The sequence below is a fragment of the Halichoerus grypus genome, chromosome 14, assembly GCF_964656455.1.
Source record: "Halichoerus grypus chromosome 14, mHalGry1.hap1.1, whole genome shotgun sequence".
Classification (NCBI taxonomy): Eukaryota; Metazoa; Chordata; class Mammalia; order Carnivora; family Phocidae; genus Halichoerus; species Halichoerus grypus.
In genome coordinates this window covers 55413216-55433270 of record NC_135725.1, presented here as the reverse complement: position 1 = coordinate 55433270, position 20055 = coordinate 55413216, and the positions used below count along the sequence as shown (strand labels likewise).

The 20055-nt window shown below is 37.2% G+C and overlaps 1 long non-coding RNA gene across 3 annotated transcripts in view; it reads left to right on the top strand.

The window, feature by feature from the left end:
- The window catches only part of LOC144380151 (uncharacterized), a 691469-nt gene that overhangs the window by 344996 nt on the left and 326418 nt on the right, over nt 1–20055 (top strand). The gene's annotated exons all lie outside the window — the stretch shown is intronic.

Below are 20055 nucleotides of genomic sequence, written 5' to 3'. Positions count from 1 at the left end.
ATTTCCTCCTCCTTCTCAGGATAATGTATTTACTTAATTTTAGTAACACTATATCCCCCTGGCATCCTGACACTTCTCTTTCATGTCTTACAGACTCGTTCTTATCTTTTCAGCTCTTACAAGTTGGAGTTCTTTAAGACTTGGTCCTAGGTTCTCTTCTCAATACATAATCTCTTTCTTCAAAATCACCTCTCCTTTATTCTTTAATTAATACTTAAAATTCAAATGACTCACTGTTTCATATCTTTTTTTAAATTTTATTTTATTTTATTATGTTATGTTAGTCACCATGCAGTACATCATTAGTTTTGGATGTAGTATTCCATGATTCATTGTTTGCATATAACACCCAGTGCTCCATGCAGTATGTGCCCTCCTTAATACCCATCACTGTTTCATATCTTTAGCCTGTATCTCCTCTGAAATCTAGACCCTTATATTCATTTGAAATGTATTCTCTGGTGTCACTTAAACAACAGGCAAAAAGAAGCATGATCCCTCATTCACACTACACTGAGATTTCTTCTGGATCCCTTTTCTAAGTGAATAGCAAGGCCATCTATCTAGTTGTGCAAGTCAAAATCTAAGAATCTATTTGGATGTCTTCTTTCCATCCATTTCCCATTTGGATGTCTTCTTTCCATCCATTTGAGTTCATCTGTCAATTCTCTAAGTCATTCTATGGTAAATCTTGATTCCATTTCCTTTTCTACATTTTATTTACTATTCCCTTTTCCAATGCCCAATCATCTCTCACCTGTGTTGTTTATATAATCTCTTAACAAGTTTCTCCACATCAAGTTTTGCCCCTCTTTGATTGGTTCTCTTTATATAGTCACAGTGATCCCTTATCTTTTCAAAAAGCAAATTTTGTGTCACTCCAATCCTTCTCCTTCTCAAGGCTCCAGTTGCTTTCAAATGCCCTTCAAAAGAGGTCAAGATGTCCTAGAAAATAATGCATAATCTTACTCCACTATAAAACCTTCCAACATTATTTCAGATGTCTCAACTTTTTCTCTAGGCTCTTATTTTTTTGGGGGTGGGACAGAAGGACTTGCTATTTATTTATTTAAAACTGCTTTATTGAAATTTTAAATACAAATGTTGTACATATTTAATGTGTACAGACTGAATGGTTTGGACATATGCAAACACCTGTGGTACCATTACCACAGTCAAGGTAGTAGACATATCCAACACCTTCCAGAGTTTCCCTTACGTCTCTTTTTTTGTGTGCATATGTGGTAAGAGCACTTAATATGAAATTTTTTGCAGTGCACAGTACTGTTTTGTTAACTATAGGTACTATGTTGTAAAGCTGATCTCTAGAAATTACTCATTTTGTATAATTGAAACTTTGTATCCATTGAACAGCAAGCAACCCCCCTCTAGTCCTCCCCACAGTCTCCGGCAACTACCATTCTGCTTTCTGTTTCTGTGAGTTTGACTATTTTATATGCTTCATATAAGTGGAATAATGCAGTGTTTTTTTTTCTGTGACTGACTTATTTCATCTAGTGTAATGTCCTTTTTTAGAGTTCATTATGTTGTCACATATTGCAGGATTTCCTTATTAACAATGAATAATATTTTATCATATGTATATGACATTTTCTTTATCTGCTCACTCCTCGATGGACATTTAGGTTTATCCTTCCTATTGACTATTGTTCCTCAGCGAACACGGGAGTGCAAATATCTCTTTGAGATACTGATTTCAGTTATTTTGGATTGATACCCAAAAGTGGGATTGGCAGGTTATATGGTCGTTCTATTTTTAATTTTTTGAGGAACCTCCATACAGTTTTCCGTAAAAGCTGTACCATTTTATATTCCCACCAACAGTGTACAAGAGTTCTAATTTCTCCTCATCCTTGCCAACTCTTACCTTTTTTTTCTTGTGGTTTATAACCATCCTAACAAGTGTGAGGTGACATCTCATTGTGGTTTTGATTTATATTTCCCTGATGGTTAGTGGTATTTAGCATCTTTTAATTTAACAAATAATTTTGTTAGAACAAGAAAGCCACCGAATTAAGAAAAAAAATCTTTTTTTTTTTTTACATTAAGTACTGTGACTCACTTATCATCTTTAGTTTTGGAATGTCAGTACGTAATATATAATTATGTATAGGTCTATGAAAATATTTAGATTTGGCATTAGTTAAATTAATATCTAATTAGGAGAAATGATATGATATTGACTTCAACTTGATGAAAGTCCAATTAGAATTTTAAATGTAATCCATATTTTAGAATGCATATAATGGCATTTTTTTTTTATTTCTGGCATAAATATTTTGTCACATTTTAAAAACGTCATACACATAATAAGTGCAATGTAGGAATATATAGATAATTAACATTATTGAAAATCTTTGTGCTTATGTAAAAATCATTTTGTTCAAATTTTATAAAATATAAAACAATGTATATATTAAGTGAAAAAAATATATAGCAAGGTTACAAAAGGGCTGTTTTTAGAAATAGTAGTTTGTGAATATGATTTGACTCCCCAAATGCTTTCCAGTATTAGAGTGGTTCAGAATTAGACATACCCTTTCAAACAGCAGTTCTGCTACTGACTCCACAAGGGAGGAGGCAACATACATAAAACTAGGTATACTGGTTCCCTTATCTATAAAGAAGGAATAGTAATACCTGCCTCACTGAGGTATTAAAAGGATTATACTTAATATACTTAATAATGACTTTAAGCATTAAGCATAGCCTTGGCCCACTAAGTCTTAGATTGGATAATTATTATTCAACTCCACATGATCTCTGCTTTGCTAGGATTGCACACTGAGCACCATAATTTTTAATAAACACAATGCCATGCTTGGCTGCTCTATAAACATTTTTATAATTCAGTGGCTAATCAGTAAGGAGGGAAATATGTCTTTTAAGCCTTTTTTATATACTATATTTAGATTTATCAAGCAAAGAACAGTAGAGCACCTATCTGATGAGAATCTAATCAGTTTTGCAAGAAATAGGAGATACTGTCTTATATGACTTGAAGCTTTCTTGATACCCCATATTGTTTGCTGATTTTTGGAGGGGGAATGATAAACTCTAATTATGTTAAACCAAACTTGGAAACTGTGACTGTCCCAGCTCTCGTAAGTCTTTAATTAATTGGCTGGTCACATTGGATTTGTCTTTGTGGCAGGAAGATTGGCAGTATGTAAGGTTGTTCAAGTCCATGTCCAAGATCCATGCATAGCAGGGACTAGGCTGACTGGTGACTTTGATTGTGAAATTGTGGTCAGAATTCTAAGCAAGAATCTTTCACCTGTATATGCACATGCATTTTAGCTTTTTTACCCACATTTTGTTTTGAGTTGTTTTCTTTCTAACTCATTTTCTCCTCTGTTATTTGTAGTTTAATGACTATTCATGATTTTATACTTGTATTAGATTTTAATGTTAACATGCACATTTATGTATATGATTTAACTTGAATCACATAACAGCTTCATGATTACCAGAATTTTGGAACTACAGAAAGTAAGATTTAATACATTTCTGAGAAATGGTTCTTGAGACCCTGTTTGGAAGTTCTAGCTAATTCTTTACCTTAACCAATTCTTGGCTAAATAACTGATCTCAATCTGAGTAGATTGGCCTTTTTGTCAGAGAATGCATATTAATAATTGAGGGATGAGGGTGAAAGCACTTAGCTATCAGTGTGACGGATGGCAGAACATCCTCAGCCTCACAGTCAATCGTAAAAATTAGGAAATTTTTCTCAATGTAATATAACTGGTAAGCTGGAAATCAGCTTGACAATTAAAATAGTCTGTACCCTGGTTTGCTCTAAAATAATACCCATTGCATAGAATTGTGGGAAGTGCTAAGTGTATATATGGAACAAGCTTTATATGGTGCCTCTTGCATGGTAGAGGGTCTATAAATACAATTTCCCTTAATGTTGAGGCAACTCCAACTGAGAAGTTCTATTTGTTTATACAATGTGCCCCCAGAAGTTCATAACTGTGTCACAGCCTGAAAAAATATTGGGCAGTGCTGCCCCAGGGCAAAGAGAAAAATCTAAGACATTATGCTGCGGCATGTCACACAGCAGGCAATTTAAGATTTTAGGTTCTGAAATCCATCTCTTGAAATCGTTCCTAGAATAGATATAGGACATTTATTTCAAGAAATTCAAAACCAATCTTTTACCTTATCTCATTCATTCTCACCGCATACCATGAGAAATGGGAAGGTCAAATAAAACCAACCCCAGATTTTTGATATGTAGATCTGATAATCGATTTATTTAGAAACATAACATTTAATAGATCTCAGCCTTCTAGTTCCCAAGGCTTTGCAGTGTTTCCTGACTTAATGAATTAACTTTTTTTTTTTTTTTTTTGTGAAGAGGGCACTGATTAGTTCCTATTTTTCTGGGCTTTATGGATGCAGCAGTTTGAAATCTTGGTCATTTATCTGGAATATGTTCACAACTTTGGTCACCCAGGGTCTTTTTGGGATTACTTGAATAAACTACGTAGATTCCTGAAGTAAGCATTAGCATTGTCAGGTTTAAATCACTTTGTTCAAGTTAGTTTCATAGGACATGTGGACTGAAAATTCCAACACTATGATGCTAGTGGAGATTTGTCAGGATTCCTTTTTTATATAGGCTGTAGGAGCAGCAACATAACTGCCATTGCTCAGAATCCTCACTCAAATGAATAATGAATGAAAACTTAATTAAAAATAAGATTTTAAATAAGAAAGGACTGCATTGTATAGAAAGAGCAGTTTCACTCACCCTCATTAGGATGGCGTTTATTATCCTCAGGAATATCAGCAATTCTTGCTGACCTGTGTTAAACCATCACTAATAAACTCCTTCAGGTGATTGGTAAAACAGGTTGAAATGAAATGAAATGAAGAAGTTAGCATTTGGATGTGGAGAGACATCGCTGTCTTTACAAGGAAGTTAAATACCTAATCAAGTTCTAAAGTAGAAATATAACATGCAAATATTAGCAGATCACAAAGCTTAACAGTATAAAGTTTGGAAATATATCTAAACACCCAAAGTAAATAATAAGAAATCCTTCTGAGGGAGAGAACTGTCAAGTTTAGGAGCAGTTATTGTTGGGCATTATAAGGTAGGGCACTAATTAAGTGATGGGCTAGGGAGAGATCCAAAGGGATAGCTAATGCAACTTCCATTATAAATAAATAGGAATTTAGGAGAGGAAAAGGAGCAGCAAATAAAGGAGAAGGAGGACCTAGGGAATGTTAGTTATTGGGAAGAATCTGAAACCTGGGGCACCTGGGTGGTTCAGTGGGTTAAGCATCTGTCTTTGGCTTGGGTCATGATCCCGGGGTCCTGGGATCTAGTCCCACATCTGGCTCCTTGCTCAGTGGGGAGTCTGCTTCTCCTTCTGCCCCCCCAGCCCCTGACCGCTCCCCTCGCTTGTGCTCCCTCCCCCGACCTTGCAAAAATAAATAAAATCTTAAAAAAAAAAAGAATATGAAACCTGTGGAAAAAGTAGAATTTCTTGGGTCATTGATAAAAACGAAGAAATCGTAAAAGTTGCTTAATACACAGTCTGTTAAACCATTGATGTAAATTATTGATATAAAATTCCTCTCCTCACAGGGTATGTATGTATGAGTGTGTATCTAAAAGGGACAGTCAATTCAGTAAGACTTAAAAAGAATCATGGATACATGAAGCTTAATTGGGTTGGAAAGTTAGAAGGAATCAGAACGGTGAAGTCAGAAGCTATAAAATATGAAAATCATGAATATACAAGTCCTAAAGTCATATAAGTCATAAAATATTTAGGAATCTTGGGAACAGTGTACAACATACACCTTTAAATGTTATCTGGACAAAACTAGTATCAATAGAAATCTGACTTTTTGCACTTAAGAGTTGCCAATTCTATGTGAGACTTTTTTTTCCATTTTCAAATTATGTTTAGTTGGAATTTCATTTCTGTAGTTTAAGCCACTTGAAAAACAGTGATTTCTGTTGCATATCACTATCCTTTAATGACATGTTGCTGAAAGACAAAACTGCAAGCTGCAAATAAAGTATGTGTGTTTATTTTGGATATTAGGGATTACAATCCAGGAGACATAGGTTTGACAAAATCAGAAATGTGCTTTGGAGAGACAAAGGAGGTTAGAGATTTAAAGAGGAAAGAGGCATTTTACATAAACTATTTTGAACAAAATGTTATTGGTGCTGATATAGGTACAGTTGCACTAATCTATACATGGTTGGTGCTAGATTAAGCAGAAAGTGCATGTATGTCCACTCTAACATGTAGCATATGTCTAAAACTTGCACTTTTAGCTGAGTTCAGTAGTGATTTCAAGAATTTGAGACAGAAGACATGCAAATCCCCACTTCCTCAGTGTCCTTCTGCTTCCATTTTAAATAACTGTCTTAGCAATACTTACTCCATTTATTCTGTTACCAGTTTTTTTTTTTTTTTTTTTTTTTGGGCAGATCCCTCTCACTTACCTGTCTGACTCTGCTTCTTAAGGACAATTCAGAATCACTGGTTTTAGCTGCCATCACACTCTTTTTATTATTTTCCTGTTTTAAATTTCCTTTTACTTCATGCCTTTCCCCATGATGCCACCATCTGTCCTTAAAATTTTAAATAATATTTCCCTTTTTAAGCAACTGTGATAGCATCACTTTATGGCAAAATATTTTGACCTTTTCATTTTTACACTCGGATTTTTTTTTTTTTAAAGATTTTATTTATTTATTTGACAGAGACATAGCAAGAAAGGGAACACAAGCAGGAGGAGTGGGAGAGGGAGAAGCAGGCTTCCCGCCGAGCAGGGAGCCCGATGCGGGACTCGATCCCAGGACCCCGGGATCATGACCTGAGCCGAAGGCAGCCGCTTAACGACTGAGCCACCCAGGCGCCCCTACACTCAGGGATATTTTGACTTCACTGCTTGACTCTGTTTCATCTTTGCCCTGCTACTGGTAGGAAGAATTACAGCACTATATACAAAGCAGTAAGAAGACAGGTGAAGAATAGAGTGAGTGGCAGAGCACATGCAGTCTGGTCAATAAAGACGAAGATAGTTTGCCATATTTGTCTCATTGGTTAAATAGGGAAGAAGTACTCACTACCTCACTCATAAAGAATATGACTCGCACCTGTCTTTAATATAAAGTAAAGAGAATAATGACCAAAACTTCTCATTGTAAAAATGAATTTGGCAGTATTTGTACCCTTAGCCATCAGATATGGTACATAAACACACATGCACACAAACTAATAGTAGCAGAGGCTATAAAGAGTAAAATTTTAAAGTGAAAAAAATTCAAAATGGTAGAAAAAATAAAAATCTTAAAATATTTATAGAAAATAACATTTCAGTAACATTAACTAGAATAAATGAAAATGTAATAGATGGAAATGGCTTAATATATTTTCAATAGTGATTAATTAGTGGTAATATAGTTTTAAGTATTAAACTTGGTCTTTAAAAATATATTACTAAAATGCTGTCAGGGTCAAAATGGTGTGTCTAAATATCTGATCATTCTCCTTATTGCTTAAAGAGTTGCTTAAAATATAAAATTCCAATTACTTTCCCAACTAGCCTCTGCCAATTTCCCAAGCTATATTTCCTAATTCCTTTCCATTTCCTTAAATAGTCCTAAGAACACACTGCTACGGCTCGGGCGGAGCAAGGTGGCGGAGGAGTAGGAGACCTGGATTTCATCTGGTCTCAGGAATTCAGCTGGATAGGGATCAAACCATCCTGAACACCTACAAACTCAACAGGAGATCGAAGAAAAGAATAGCAACAACTCTCTAATAGAAAAGCGACGACTTTCTGGAAGATAGGATGTGCGGAGAAGTGAATCCAAGGCGATATTCGGGAGGACAGACGGTGGGGGAGGGGCCTCCATCAGCTGCTTCTGGCAAGTGACAGCCGCGGAGCGCAAAATCGGAACTTTTAGAAGTCAGCTCTGCTGAGGGACGTCACTCCAGTGGCTAAGCGGAGGGTGGAACCCTCACGGGACAGTGTGGTCTCAGGACCCTTGGGGTCACAGAAAGACCGGGAGTACCTGAGTGTGGCAGAGCTCCCAGGTATCGGAGTGGGGAAGCCGGCTGCAGAGACGGAGCCGAGGCACGGGTTCTCAGCTCAGGGTTGCCATGAACCATGATCCGTGGCACAGTTGGGCCACTGCTCTTCCAGCAGGGACCCAACAAGCGGCAGATCCGGGGAGACTCCCCTTCCTCCCCTGGGAGGAGTGGTGCGGGAGCACACCGCAGGGATCTGCTGGGTTTGGAGACTCTGCACGGGATCAGGTGCCAGAGATAGAAATGTTCGGTCACAGGCCTGGTGAGTATGGAGTGCGGCCGGAGACCGGGGAGACGGGAGTGACTGCTTTTCTCTGGGGACACACTGAGGAGTGGGACCCTGAGGTCTCAGCTCCTCTGGGCGGAGAATGGGAGGCCACCATTTTCACTCTCCTCCTCCAAAGCTGTTTGGAAAGCTTGCAGGGAACAAAAACTCCCGAGAGCAAACCCGAGCAGATTACTTAGCCCCGACCGGGCAAGGGAGGGGCAATTCCGCCTCCGGCAAAGACATTTGGGAACCAGGCAACAGGCCCCTCCCCCAGAAGATCAGCGAGAACAGCCGGCCAAGACCAAGTTTACCCATCAATGAGAACGGCAGAACTCCAGCGCTAGGGGAACAATGCACATAGAATCCATGGCTTTTTTACCATGATTCTTTAGTCTTTCAAAGTTAATTTTTTTTACCCTCTTTTTTTTGTTTTTGTTTTTCTTTTTCCCTTTTTCAACCAACATCTTATCAATCCCTTTTTTAAAAAACATTTTTATTTTTCATTTTTAGAGTCATATTCTATCCCTTCATAGTAGTTACCCGTATTTTTGGCATATATATACATAAGTTGTTCTCTCTTTAAAATTTTGAGATAGTTTCTTCTAACAGATCAAAATATACCCTAAATCTCTAGTGTATGGTTTTTTCCTGCTCTCCTGCCTGATCACATTCTCTCCCTTTTTTTTTTCTTTTCCTTTTTTTTTCATCCTCTTCTTTCTTTTTTCAAACAACTTCTTATCAATTCCTTTTATAAAATTTTTTATAATTTTCATCTTTACAGTCATATTCCATCCCTTCATCATATCAACTCTTATTTTTGTACATATATAAGTTTTTCTTTCTTTAAAATTTTGGGAGGCACTTTCTTCTAACAGACCAAAATACACCCAAAATCTAGTGTGTGGCACTGATCTATGTACCAGCCTGATCATATTTGATCATATTCTGTTTTTTTTTTTGTTCTGTTTTTGTTTGTTTTTATCTTTATCTTTTTCTTTTTCTTTTTTTTTTTCTTTTTCTTTTTTCTCTCTTTCCCTTTCTTTCTCCCCTGCTTCAGGTCTTTTCTGATTTGTTTACTGTATATTTTCTGGGGACGTTGTTACCCTGTTAGCATTTTGTTCTCTTATTCATCTATTCTCCTCTTGACAAAATGACAAGGGAAGAAATCACCTCAACAAAAAGAACAAGAGGTAGTACCGACTGCCAGGGACCTACTCAATACGGACATTAGTATGATGTCGGATCTAGAGTTCAGAGTCATCACTTTAAAGATACTAGCTGGGCATGAAAAAAGCATGGAAGTTATTAGAGAAACCCTTACTGGAGAAATAAAAGAACTAAAATCCAACCAAGTCGAAATCAAAAAGGCTATTAATGAGGTGCAATCAAAAATGGGAGCGCTAACTGCTAGGGTAAATGAGGCAGAAGAGGGAATCAGTGATATAGAAGACCAAATGATGGAAAATAAAGAAGCTGAGAAAAAGAGATAAAAAACTACTGGCTCACGAGGGCAGAATTCGAGAGATAAGCGATACCATAAGACGAAACAACATTAGAATAATTGGGATCCCAGAAGAGGAAGAAAGAGAGGGGCAGAAGGTATATTGGAGCAAAAAAGAGAACTTCCCTAATTTGGGGAAGGAAAAGGCATCAAAATCCAGGAAGCACAAAGAACCCCTCTCAAAATCAATAAAAATAGGTCAACACCCCAACATCTAATAGTAAAACTTACGAGTCTCAGAGACAAAGAGAAAATCCTGAGAGCAGCTCGGGAGAAGAGATCTGTAACCTACAATGGTAGAAACATTAGATTGGCAACAGACCTATCCACAGAGACATGGCAGGCCAGAAAGGACTGGCAGGATATATTCAGAGCACTAATGAGAAAAATATGCAGCCAAGAATACTATATCCAGCTAGGCTATCATTGAAAATAGAAGGAGAGATAAAAAGCTTCCAGGACAAACAAAAACTAAAGGAATTTGCAAACACAAAACCAGCCCTACAACAAATATTGAAAGGGGTCCTCTAAGTGAAGAGAGAGCCTAAAAGCAACATAGACCAGAAAGGAACACAGACAATATACAGTAACAGTCCCCTTACAGGCAATAAATGGCACTAAATTCCTATCTTTCAATAGTTACCCTGAATGTAAATAGGCTAAATGCCCCAATCAAAAGACACAGGCTATCAGATTGGATTAAAAAACAAGACCCATCAATATGCTGTCTGCAAGAGACTCATTTTAGACCCAAAGACACCGCCAGAGTTAAAGTGAGGGGGTGGAAAACCATTTACCATGCTAATGGACACCAAAAGAAAGCTGGGGTGGCAATCCTTCTATCAGACAAATTAGATTTTAAACCAAAGACTAATAGGAGATGAGGAAGGACACTATATCCTACTTAAAGGGTCGATCCAACAAGAAGATCTAACAATTGTAAATATCTATGCCCCTAACATGGGAGCAGCCAATTATATAAGGCAATTGATAACAAAAGCAAAGAAACACATTGATAACAATACAATAATAGTGGGGAACTTTAACACCCCCCCTCACTGAAATGGACAGATTATCTAAACAAAAGATCAACAAGGAAATAAAGACTTTAAATGACACACTACACCAAATGGACTTCACAGACATAGTCAGAACATTCCATCCCAAAGCAACGGAATACACATTCTTCTCTAGTGCCCATGGAACATTCTCCAGAATCGATCACATCCTAGGTCATAAATCAGGTCTCAACTGGTAACAAAAGATTGGGATCATTCCCTGCCTATTTTCAGACCACAATGCTTTGAAAGTAGAACTCAATCACAAGAGGAAAGTCGGAAAGAACTCAAATACATGGAGGCTAAAGAGCCTCCTACTAAAGAATGAATGGGTCAACCAGGAAATTAAAGAAGAATTAAAAAAATTCATGGAAACCAATGAAAATGAAAACACAACTGTCCAGAATCTTTGGGATGCAGCAAAGGCATTCCTAAGAGGAAAGTATATAGCAATAGAAGCCTTTCTCAAGAAACAAGAAAGGTCTCAAATACACAACCTAACCCTACACCTAAAGTAGCTGGAGAAAGAACAGCAAATAAAGCCTAAACCCAGCAGGAGAAGAGAAATAATAAAGATCAGAGCAGAAATCAATGAAATAGAAACTAAAAGAACAGTAGAACAGATCAATGAAACTAGGAGCTGGTTCTTTGAAAGAATTAAGAAGATGGATAAACCCCTGGCCAGACTCATCAAAAAGAAAAGAGAAATGACCCAAATCAACAAAATCATGAATGAAAGAGGAGAAATCACAACCAACACCAAAGAAATACAAACAATTATAAGAACATATTATGAGCAACTACATGCCAGCAAATTAGATAACCTGGAAGAAATGGATGCATTCCTAGAGATGTATCAACTACCAACACTGAACCAGGAAGAAATAGAAAACCTGAACAGACCTATAACCACTAAGGAAATTGAAGCAGTCTTAAAAAATCTCCCAAAAACCAAAAGCCCAGGGCCAATGGCTTCCCAGGGGAATTCTACCAAACATTTAAAGAAGAATTAATACCTATTCTTCTGAAACTGTTCCAAAAAATAGAAATGGAAGGAAAACTTCCAAACTCATTTTATGAGGCCAGCATTACCTTGATCCCAAAACCAGACAAAGACCCCATCAAAAAGGAGAATTACAGACCAATATCCCTGATGAACATGGATGCAAAAATTCTCACCAAAATACTAGCCAATAAGATCCAACAGTACATTAAAAGGATTATTCACCACGACCAAGTGGGATTTATCCCTGGGCTGCAAGGTTGGTTCAACATCCGCAAATCAATCAACGTGATACAATACATTAACAAAAGAAAGAACAAGAATCATATGATCCTCTCAATAGATGGAGAAAAAGCATTTGACAAAGTACAGCATCCTTTCTTGATCAAACTCTTCAGAGTATAGGGATAGAGGGTACATACCTCAATATCATAAAAGCCATCTATGAAAAACCTACAGCGAATATCATTCTGAATGGGCAAAAACTGAGAGCTTTACGCCTAAGGTCAGGAACCCGACAGGGATGTCCACTATCACCACTGTTATTCAACATAGTATTAGAAGTCCTAGCCACAGCAATCAGACAACAAAAAGAAATCAAAGGCATCCAAATCAGCAAAGAAGAAGTCAAACTCTCACTCTTTGCAGATGATATGATACTTTATGTGGAAAACCCAAAAGACTCCACCCCAAAACTGCTAGAACTCATACAGGAATTCAGTAAAGTGGCAGGATATAAAATCAATGCCCAGAAATCAGTGGCGTTGCTATGCACCAACAAGAAGACAGAAGAAAGAGAAATTAAGAGTTGATCCCATTTACAATTGCACCCAAAATCATAAGATACCTAGGAATCAATCTAACCAAAGAGGCAAAGAATCTGTACTCAGAAAACTATAAAATACTCATGAAAGAAATTGAGGAAGACACAAAGAAATGGAAAAACGTTCCATGCTCATGGACTGGAAGAACAAATATTGTGAAGATGTCAATGCTACCTAGAGCAATCTACACATTCAATGCAATCCCTATCAAAATACCATCCACTTTTTTCAAAGAAATGGAACAAATAATCCTAAAATTTGTATGGAACCAGAAAAGACCCCGAATAGCCAGAAGAATGTTGAAAAAGAAAAGCAAAGCTGGCGGCATCACCATTCCGGACTTCCAGCTCTATTACAAAGCTGTCATCATCAAGACAGTATGGTACTGGCACCAAAACAGACACATAGATCAATGGAACAGAATAGAGAGCCCAGAAATGGACCCTCAACTCTATGGTTAACTGATCTTTGACAAAGCAGGAAGGAATGTCCAATGGCAAAAAGACAGTCTCTTCAACAAATGGTGTTGGGAAAATTGGACAGCCACATGCAGAAGAATGAACCTGGACCATTTCCGTACACCACACACAAAAATAGACTCCAAATGGTTGAAAGACCTCAGTGTGAGACAGGAGTCCATCAAACTCCTAAAGGAGAACACAGGCAGCAACCTCTTCGACCTTAGCCGCAGCAACTTCTTCCTAGAAATATCGCCAAAGACAAGGGAAGCAAGGGTAAAAATGAACTCTTGGAACTTCATCAAGATAAAAAGCTTTTGCACAGCACAAGAAACAGTCAACAAAACCAAAAGACAACCGACAGAATGGGAGAAGATATTTGCAAATGACATATCAGATAAAGGGCTAGTATCCAAAATTTATAAAGAACTTATCATACTCAACACCCAAAGAACAAAGAATCCAATCAAGAAATGGGCAGAAGACATGGACAGACATTTTCCAAAGAAGACATCCAAATGGCCAAAAGATACATGAAAAAGTGCTCAGCATCGCTCGGCATCAGGGAAATCCAAATGAAAACCTCAATGAGATACCACCTCACACCAGTCAGAATGGCTAAAATTAACAAGTCAGGAAATGACAGATGTTGGCGGGGATGTGGAGAAAGGGGAACCCTCCTACACTGTTTGTGGGAATGCAAGCTTGGAAACAGTATGGAGGTTCCTCAAAAAGTTGAAAATAGAGCTACCCTATGATCCAGCAATTGCACTACTGGCTATGTACCCCAAAGATACAAATGTAGGGATCCGAAGGGGTATGTGCACCCTGATGTTTATAGCAGCAATGTCCACAATAGCCAAACTATGGAAAGAGCCAAGATGTCCATCGACAGATGAATGGATAAAGAAAAAGTGGTATATATATATACAATGGAATATTATGCAGCCATCAAAAGGAATGAGATCTTGCCATTTGCAACGTCATGGATGGAACTGGAGGGTATTATGCTGAGCGATATAAGTCAAAAAGAGAAAGACATGTATCATATGACCTCACTGATATGAGGAATTCTTAATCTCAGGAAACAAACTGAGGGTTGCTGGAGTGGAGGGTGGGGTGGGAGGGATGGGGTGACTGGGTGATAGACACTGGGGAGGGTATGTGCTCTGGTAAGCGCTGTGAATTGTGCAAGACTGTTGAATCACAGATCTGTACCTCTGAAACAAATAATGCAATATATGGTAAGGAAAAAAAAAAGAAGAAGATAGGAGGGGAAGAATGAAGGGGGGGAAATCAGAGGGGGAGACGAACCATGAGAGATGAAGGACTCTGAAAAACAAACGGAGTGTTCTAGAGGGGAGGGGGGTGAGAGGATGGGTTAGCCTGGTGATGGGTATTAAAGAAGGCACATTCTGCACGGAGCCCTGGGTGTTATGCACAAACAATGACTCATGGAACACTACATCTAAAACTAATGATGTAATGTATGGTGATTAACATAATAATAAAAAATTAAAAAAAGACACTGCTATGATCATATTGAGGATTTTAGTTGTGTTTTTACAATCTCATACTTAACAGTCCTGAAATGTTTTCTCACCACCTCTTCTTCATCTTCCCCCATTTTTCTGCCTGGCAAATACTTATCCCTGAAGGCTCAGTTCACCTCCTTAACCACAGACAGAATTGATTACTTCCACTTTAAGAATATACTACTGGCATGCTATTATTCACGTTGAATAGATGTCTGTTTCTCAACATATTCCATCCACCACTCATTTTGAATTTAATAAAGGCCAACAATCAAGAACCAAGTTTTATACATTTGTATATTTCCTTCCATACTTTGCAAATACTTTGTGCACATTCCAAAAATTTTGCAAAATAGCTAAAAATTAACATAGTATTTAATTTAGAGTAGAGTGCTTTATAGTAGAGTGCTTTAAGAGGTTCGTAATGAATTATCATATGCCCTTTTGAGGTTCATAATGAATTATCATGTACCCTTTTAGAATTATCTTAATCTTTGTGCTTAGGATTTTGTTTTGTTTTGCTTCTCTCATCTTTAAATGGTGATGGTCATGCCAACCTTGTTGAATTAATATATGCATGAATGGATGCAAAAGATTTAGAGCTGTGGTTGATGTAAAGTAAGCACTCCATGAGTTTCATCTATAATATTTTAAAAATAATTTTATGTCTTGAATATTTATATAAGTCTTAATTGGAAGTAGTAATAAAGTTCTTGAACTTCCTACCAGCTCTGAGATTTCCTATAGCTACTCAGTAAAAAAAACAGTCATATAAGAATTGTTCTGCTGTTGTTTACACGTTGTTATGTATTGTGCAATGTAACTGGGATTTTAAAGTCTGTGTAAACTACAATTGTAACTTCTATATGATGGACTGTAGCATTAAAAATTATGGAATTCAATTTAAAGGAATTATATAAGTGTTGGCCTTTTTCAATGAACTACTTTAAAAGTTACTTTTTCACTTAATGGTTTTACCAAGGAAGTAGCTCTTCAGGAAGGTTGAAAAGCATCATTTTTCTGACTACTCTTCATCAAAGTCCTTTTACTCTTCAGTCACTGTCTGACCTATTAAAAATAAGTATTGATTTCCCCCCCTTCATTACCCAGCCACCCCATCTCTCCCACCCCCCACCACTCCAGCAACCCTCAGTTTGTTCCCTGAGATTAAGAATTCCTCATATCAGTGAGGTCATATGATACATGTCTTTCTCTGATTGACTTATTTCGCTCAGCACAACACCCTCCAGTTCCATCCATGTCGTTGCAAATGGCAAGATTTCATTCCTTTTGATGGCTGCGTAATATTCCATTGTGTGTGTGTGTGTGTGTGTGTGTGTGTGTGTGTGTGTGTGTGTGTGTATGCCACATCTTCTTTATCCATTCATTTGTCGATGGACATCTTGGCTCTTTCCATAGTTTGGCTATTGTGGACATTGGTGCTATAAACATCGGAGTGCATGTACCTCCACAGATCCCCACATTTGTATCTTTGGGGTAAATACCGAGTAGTGCAATTGCTGGGTCGTACGGTAGCTCTATTTTCAACTTTTTGAGGAACCTCCATACTGTTTTCCAGAGTGGCTGCACCAGCTTGCATTCCCAGCAACAGTGTAGGAGGGAAATCAGAGGGGGAGACGAACTGTGATAGACGATGGACTCTGAGAAACAAACTGAGGGTTCTAGAGGGGAGGGCGGTGGGGGGATGGGTTAGCCTGGTAATGGGTATTAAAGAGGGCACATACTGCATGGAGCATTGAGTGTTATATGCAAACAATGAATCATGGAACACTACATCAAAAAATAATGTATGGTGATTAACATCACATAATAAAAAAAAATTAAAAAACAAAAGAGTAAAAAAAATAAGTATTGAATCATATGATGAATACAAGACTTTGAGTAATTACCCAGGGGAATTCTTTGCAAATAAATAAATAAATAATTCAAAGACAGTCATAGGCTTGATTTCTACTATGTAATGGCTCTAGCATTTGACAGTTCGTTTCTTTTTTTTTTTATTAAAGATTTTATTTATTTATTTGAGAGAGAGAGAATGAGAGAGAGCACATGAGAGGGGGGAGGGTCAGAGGGAGAAGCAGACTCCCTGCTGAGCAGGGAGCCCGATGCGGGACTCGATCCAGGGACTCCAAGATCATGACCTGAGCCGAAGGCAGTCGCTTAATCAACTGAGCCACCCAGGTGCCCATGACAGTTCGTTTCTTAACATCAAACTGAAAGTAGACATTTTTAGGGATTACTTAGTGTGATAAGAAAGGAGAACTTGCCCTTCTTAATTCTTACCTTTAAAGAATTACCACATAAAAAGTATACACCTTCATGGATCTCAGCTTTTGGTGAGGAAAACCACTTGGCAGGTTTTGAGGTTGCTCTCCATACCTGGTTAGTAGTTGTTCTGGGGAAAGGAAGAAGGAATATATCTTCTATGAGTAAGAGAGATTTTTATAGGCATTTACTTTTAATGAGAGAAAAAGATGTTTGGAGTCCCTTAGTTTTTTTTTTTTTTGAACATGACCTATAACAACACTAATTCAGAAAAGGACATTTTTAGGCAACACAAGCACATTCATTTCTGGTGAGGAGGGTAGCACAGGTATTCTTAGTAACTGTAGTGGTGTCAGTTATGGTATAAACAGATGTATACATGGTTGTATTGTTTCCAAAATAGTATACCTCAGCTATTTTTTTTTTTTTTGAGGATAACAATGTTAGTTTATGGCATAGCTTGTAAACCTGTGCTGACACAAGTAGTTTTGTAAAGCCATTTATTTGAACACTCATTTATTCAGCAATCTGTTTTATAAGAGGTTGTGGCAGATAGAAATCTTAGGAAATGTGGTGACCCCAAAACTGCACAGGCGTTGTGTGTGGCTAATTTAAAAATTTGTCTTGGACTATAAAAACAACAGATTTGAAGTTTTATTAGTGTTTTGGAAAATCATCATGAATCTTGGCCTCTTGGCATTTTCCAAAGTCTTCATAGGCATGGGAAATTTCACATGAGTCCCATCTTCCAGAGATACAACTTGTTTCCTATCCTTTTTTGAGGCCAAGTAGCAGAAAAATGGCTTGTCTGCCACTCAGATAGATTCAGATAAGACATCAGTTCAGAAGAGATCAATATGCAGGCAACACCAGGGTATTCATTTATGGTGTCATGGCACACAGAAGTCTGGCTTTCAGAAGTAACAGGAGCATTGGGGATTTTCCTATACAATGCTCAGGATGAGCGTTGTGATCTGCAGGGGTACAGGGTGCATGTCCAACCAAGGGCAAGATAATTGGATCCTATCAATGAGTCTGAGAACCTTTAATTATCTTCTAATGTTTCTTCTCAAACTGGTTAGTGATTGTCTGGAGTCAGAAACCATGATATACTAAGATATCAACAGGAACTTAAAGTTTTCCCGGTTTCTAGAATATATAAATAATAGTGACCACTAGCTTGAATTATATAACTATGTAAAACTTGAATATGGACTTCAGAATTGCATTATTTTAAGGTTGAATAAGTAGTTTTTTTGGACAAATCAAACACTGGAATGGTTCTTTGAAGGTCAGAATTTTTATTTTAAAGTGTCAATACTAATAACTTCTTAAACCAATATTTGTAAGGGTTAAATGTCATGGTTTTTACAAAATGAGTCAAAGATATCTAGAATGTATAGAGTGGTCACCAAATTGTGGCTGCTGCTACTGATGTATTGGTGGTAGTGGTGGTAGTATGACCTGAGAAAAGTTCTTCATTAGCTCACCTATCCTCACCGAAACTCTAGTATTATAATTTCATTTTACTTATGAAGAATATGATGGTGAAGTTGGAAATATCTTATCCACAGTCATACAGATTTACCTGTATTCCAAGTCATTGATCCATTTTCTGTTTCATCTGGTCTGTGTATTTTTCAATTTAATTATTTTATTTTTCAACTCTGTGACTTCTGTTTGCACTCCCTTATATTTTCTAGTTCTTTTTTAAAGTTCTCACTACATTCATCCATTCTTCCCCTCAGTTTGGGGAACATCTTCATGACCAATACTTCCAGCTCTCCACCAGGTAGATTACTTATCTCTGTTTCATTAAGATCTTTTTCTGAGGTTTTGTATTCTTCTTTTTTCAATTGGAAAGTGGAAATCAGTATGGAGATTTCTCAAAAAATTAAAAATAGAACTATCATGTAACCCAGATTTTCCACTTCTGGGTATTTGAAGAAAACAAAAACACTAATTTGGAAAGATACACCCTTTTGCTCATTGCAACATTATTTACAATAGCTGAGATAATGGAAACAACCAAAGTGTCCATTGATGGATAAATAAAAAGTTGTGGGACACACACACACACAGACAGACACTAGAATACTACTCAGTATTGAAAGAAAAAAAAGGAGGGAACACCATGGGTGGACCTTGAGAATATTATGCCAAGTGAAATAAGTCAGACTGAGAAAGACAAATTCTATATTACTTCATTTATATTTGGAATTTAAAAAACGAGTAAAACAAAACTCATAGATACAGAGAACAGACTTGTGGTTATCAGAGGAGAAAGGGGTGTGGGTGGGCAAAATGAGTGAATGGGGTCAGTTGTATGGTGATGGATGGCAATGTGATCACTTTGTAGTGTATACAGATATCGAATTATTATGTTGTACACCTGATACTAATATAATGTTATATGCTAATTTTATCTCAATTAAGAAAAATAAAAAGAGCAGACTCGATATTTTTCCAAAACCTATGCTCCTCACACCCTCCAATATTGTCTACCAAAATCAAAGTCTGACAAACACAGGATATGAGGTAGTCTGCATCAATGGTTGAAGTCTGCATGAGAATTGATGAAGAGAAACAATCGGGCAGGTGTGCATTTTTATTTTTCCTAGAACAAAAAAACCACACTTTAATTTTAGAGGACTTTATCGCAACAAACCAAGAAAGACACGTTCTATCCAAAAAGTGATTATCAACCATTGTGAGAAAATGAACACATGGTAAAGCTGGTAACTGAAGCTAACCAGTCTACTTCTGAATTTGTATTTAAGTGTTAAATAATCTGAAGTTTGCTGTGGTGAAGAACTCTTGACTCTGGAGTCATTCTAACCCAGATTGCTGTATGTGATCATTAAGACATGATGATATGTGAACGTTTGCATGTTTAAGGGGTTTACTTTTTTGGGGGGGATCTTTTTTGTTAAGTGGACACTAAATCTGTTTCCTGGTTTTTAGTGGCAATCTTTTAGATTTTTTTAAATTGAAGTATAGTTGACACACGATGTTTCAGGCATACA